Here is a 4,862-nt window from a genome sequence, read left to right on the forward strand (position 1 = left end):
AGGCTCAACCATCGGATCGCCATTGGAGTCTCTTCAAGTGAACGAGTGGGTAGGCGGCGGTAGCAGTTCGTTTTTCAGCTCTTGGGGAACTGGATTCAACAGTAAACTGAGTGTGTACAGGCGACAACAGTTACTATCCCTCCCTCGCCCGCTGCACGCCCGGTAGAACATGCACCCTCGATGCATTCAAACGCCTCCATTAAGAAACCTATTCTGGCCACATGTCGGTTCACGAGCGGGTCTGTATTGGTACTGTAATAACAAGTGTTAGTGGTCACTTTACTTAATTTTAATTAGCTTTAATTAAAATTTATTCTTAAAACAAGCAATGCTGTAGTAATAACAACTGTTTTTGTGTGTTCACATAATTAAGCTACTGTAGTAATCATGTTTTATAGCTTCTGTTTCAATAAAGTGCCAAGTAGAACCTTTGGGAAGACTTGGGTGAAAGTTAATGTGATCTTGCTGTAAAAAACAGAAACTTTGCGCTCACGAGATTAGATGTAATTTTTTACATAAGTGTGCTTTTAAGTTGATTCTTTTTGTAAAGATTAATATACAAATTCCTCACTTCCACCAATTTATTTCAGAATTTTTGTAGTTACAGAAGTATTCAAGAGATACAGATTACTACAGACTGTTCTGTTTTTGACAGATTCTGTTTTCTATGTGTTGTTTGCTTATTTTGATGAATCTATGAGTAGTATCGGAGGGTATGAACCATAGAGAAGTTGGAATACAGTAGATATTACACCAATATGAATTTGGAATGAGTTCACAACAGTACCTAAGTGGTGATTTATTTTCTTATACTAACGGAGCTTACGAGTTTTCTGTTAAGTTTTGTGTTGTGAAGTTTTCAAGTTTTGGGTAAAGATTCGATGGACTATGGAATAAGGAGTGGCAAGAGTCTAAGGTTGGGGATTACCAAGGCACCCCAAGTTAATATTCAAGGACAACCAAGAGCCTAAGCTTGGGGATGCCCCGGATGGCATCCCCTCTTTCGTCTTCGTTCATCGGCAACTTTACTTGGAGCTATATTTCTATTCACCACATGATATGTGTTTTGCTTCGAGCGTCATTGTATTTTATTTTGTTTTGCTTGCTGTTTGAATAAAATCCCAAGATCTGAAATTCTTAAATTTTAGAGAGTCTTCACATAGTTACATAATTATTCGACTACTCATTGATCTTCACTTATATCTTTTGGAGTAGTTTGTCGTTTGCTCTAGTGCTTCACTTATATCTTTTAGAGCACGACGGTAGTTTTATTTTGAAGAAATAAATGAACTCTCATGCTTCACTTATATTATTTTTAGAGTCATTAGAACAGCATGGTAATTTGCTTGGGTTATAAAACTAGTCCTAATATGATGGGTATCCAAGAGGGATATAATAAAAACTTTGATATAAAGTGCATTGAATACTATGTGAAGTTTGATTCCTTATGATTGTTTTGAGATATGAGGATGGTAATATTAGAGTCATGCTAGTGAGCAGTTGTGAATTTGAGAGATACTTGTGTTAAAGTTTGTGATTCCCGTAGCATGCACGTATGGTGAACCGTTATGTGATGAAGTCGGAGCATGATTTATTTTTTGATTGTCTTCCTTATGAGTGGCGGTCGGGGTCGAGCGATGGTCTTTTCCTACCAATCTATCCCCCTAGGAGCATGCGCATAGTACTTCGTTTCAATAACTAAGGATTTTTGCAATAAGTATGTGAGTTCTTTATGACTAATGTTGAGTCCATGGATTATACGCACTCTCACCCTTCCACCATTGCTAGCCTCTCTTGTGCCGCGCAACTTTCGCCGGTACCATACACCCACCATATACCTTCCTCAAAACAGCCACCATACCTACCTATTATGGCATTTCCATAGCCATTCCGAGATATATTGCCATGCAACTTTCCACCGTTCCGTTTATTATGACACGCTTCATCATTGTCATATTGCTTTGCATGATCATGTAGTTGACATCGTATTTGTGGCAAGCCACCTTAATAATTCTTTCATACATGTCACTCTTGATTAATTGCACATCGCGGTACACCACTGGAGGCATTCATATAGAGTCATATTTTGTTCTAAGTATCGAGTTGTAATTCTTGAGTTGTAAGTAAATAAAAGTGTGATGATCTTCACTATTAGAGCATTGTCCCAGTGAGGAAAGGATGATGGAGACTATGATTCCCCCACAAGTTGGGATGAGACTCCGGACGAAAAAAAACCCAGAAAAAAGAGGCCATAAAAAAGGAGAAGGCCCAAAAAAACAAAAAAAGTGAGAGAAAAAGAGAGTAGGGGCAATGCTACTATCCTTTTACCACACTTGTGCTTCAAAGTAGCAGCATGATCTTCATGATAGAGAGTCTCCTATGTTGTCACTTTCATATACTAGTGGGAATTTTTCATTATAGAACTTGGCTTGTATATTCCAATGACGGGCTTCCTCAAAGTGCCCTAGGTCTTCGTGAGCAAGCGAGTTGGATGCACATCCACTTAGTTTCTTTTTGAGCTTTCATACATTTATAGCTCTAGTGCATCCGTTGCATGGCAATCCCTACTCACTCACATTGATATCTATTGATGGGCATCTCCCATAGCCCGTCGATATGCCTAGTTGATGTGAGACTATCTTCTCCTTTTTGTCTTCTCCACATCCACCCTTCTATTCCACCTATAGTGCTATGTCCATGGCTCATGCTCATGTATTGCGTGAAGATTGAAAAAGTTTGAGAACATCAAAAGTATGAAACAATTCCTTGGCTTGTCATCGGGGTTGTGCATGATTTAAATATTTTGTGTGATGAAGATAGAGCATAGCTAGACTATATGATTTTGTAGGGATAGCTTGGTTTGGCCATGTTATTTTGAGAAGACATGATTACTTTATTAGTATGCTTGAAGTATTATCGTTCTTATGTCAATATTAAACATTTGTTTTGAATCTTATGGATCTGAATATTCTTGCCACAATAAAGAAGATTACATTGATAAATATGTTAGCTAGCATCCACATCAAAAATTCTGTTTTTATCATTTACCTACTCGAGGACGAGCAGGAATTAAGCTTGGGGATCCTTGATACGTCTTCAATGTATCTATAATTTTTGTTTGTTCCATGCTATTATATTATCCATCTTGGATGTTTTGTATGCATTTATATGCTATTTTATATGATTTTTGGGACTAACCTATTAAACTAGAGCCCAGTGCCAGTTTCTTTTTTTTCCTTGTTTTTGAGTTTTACAGAAAAGGAATACCAAACGGAGTCCAATTGACCTGCCAATTTGTGTGGATTTTTTTGTGACCAAAAGAAGCCCCCAAAGTAAAAGAGTTGGGCCAGAAGAGTCCCGAGCCATCCACGAGGGTGGAGGGCGCGCCCTACCCCCTGGGAGTGCCCCCCTGCCTCGTGGATGACTCAGAGACCCCCTGACATGAGACCGACGCCAAAAATTCCTATAAATACAGAAACCCCCGAAAAGAAACCTAGATCGGGAGTTCCGCTGCTACAAGCCTCTGTAGCCACCAACAACCAATCGGGACCCTGTTCCGGCACCCTGCAGGAGGGGAGATCCATCACCGGTGGCCATCTTCATCATCCCGGCGCTCTCCATGACGAGGAGGGAGTAGTTCACCCTCGGGCTGAGGGTATGTACCAGTAGCTATGTGTTTGATCTCTCTCTCTCTCTCTCTCTCTCTCTCTCTCTCTCTCTCTCTCTCGTGTTCTTGATATGGCACGATCTGGATGTATCGCGAGCTTTGCTATTATAGTTGGATCTTATGATGTTTCTCCCCCTCTACTCTCTTGTAATGGATTAAGTTTTCCCTTTGAAGTTATCTTATCGGATTGAGTCTTTAAGGAGTTCAGAACACTTGATGTATGTCTTGCGCGGGATACCCGTGGTGACAATGGGGTATTCTATTGATTCACTTGATGTATGTTTTGGTGATCAACTTGCGGGTTCCGTGACCTTGGGAATCTATGCATAGGGGTTGGCACACGTTTTCGTCTTGACTCTCCGGTAGAAACTTTGGGGCACTCTTTGAAGTTCTTTGTGTTGGTTGAATAGATGAATCTGAGATTGTGTGATGCATATCGTATAATCATACCCACAGATACTTGAGATGACATTGGAGTATCTAGGTGACATTAGGGTTTTGGTGGATATGTGTCTTAAGGTGTTATTTTACTACGAACTCTAGGGCTGTTCTTGACACTTATAGGAATAGCCCAATGGATTGATCGGAAAGAATAACTTTGAGGTGGTTTCGTACCCTACAATAATCTCTTCGTTTGTTCTCCGCTATTAGTGACTTTGGAGTGACTCTTTGTTGCATGTCGAGGGATTGTTATATGATCTAATTATGTTATCATTGTTGAGAGAACTTGCACTAGTGAAAGTATGAACCCGAGGCCTTGTTTCGAAGCATTGCAATACCGTTTCTGCTCACTTTTATCGCTTGCTACCTTGCTGTTTTTATATTTTCAGATTACAAATACCCATATCTACCATCCATATTGCACTTGTATCACCATCTCTTCGCCGAACTAGTGCACCTATACAATTTACCATTGTATTGGGTGTGTTGGGGACACACGAGACTCTTTGTTATGTGGTTGCAGGGTTGTTTGAGAGAGACCATCTTAATCCTACGCCTCCCATGGATTGATAAACCTTAGATCATCCACTTGAGGGAAATTTGCTACTATCCTACAAACCTCTGCACTTGGAGGCCCAACAACGTCTACAAGAAGAAGGTTGTGTACTAGACATCAACCCCCATCGCACGACTCCTCTATGTTCCCCACCGTGCCACCCGCCCAAGCGCCGCTCCACCGCTCACACTCTCCCTC

This window comes from Aegilops tauschii, chromosome 2 (genome assembly GCF_002575655.3).
Source record: "Aegilops tauschii subsp. strangulata cultivar AL8/78 chromosome 2, Aet v6.0, whole genome shotgun sequence".
Taxonomy (NCBI): domain Eukaryota; kingdom Viridiplantae; phylum Streptophyta; class Magnoliopsida; order Poales; family Poaceae; genus Aegilops; species Aegilops tauschii.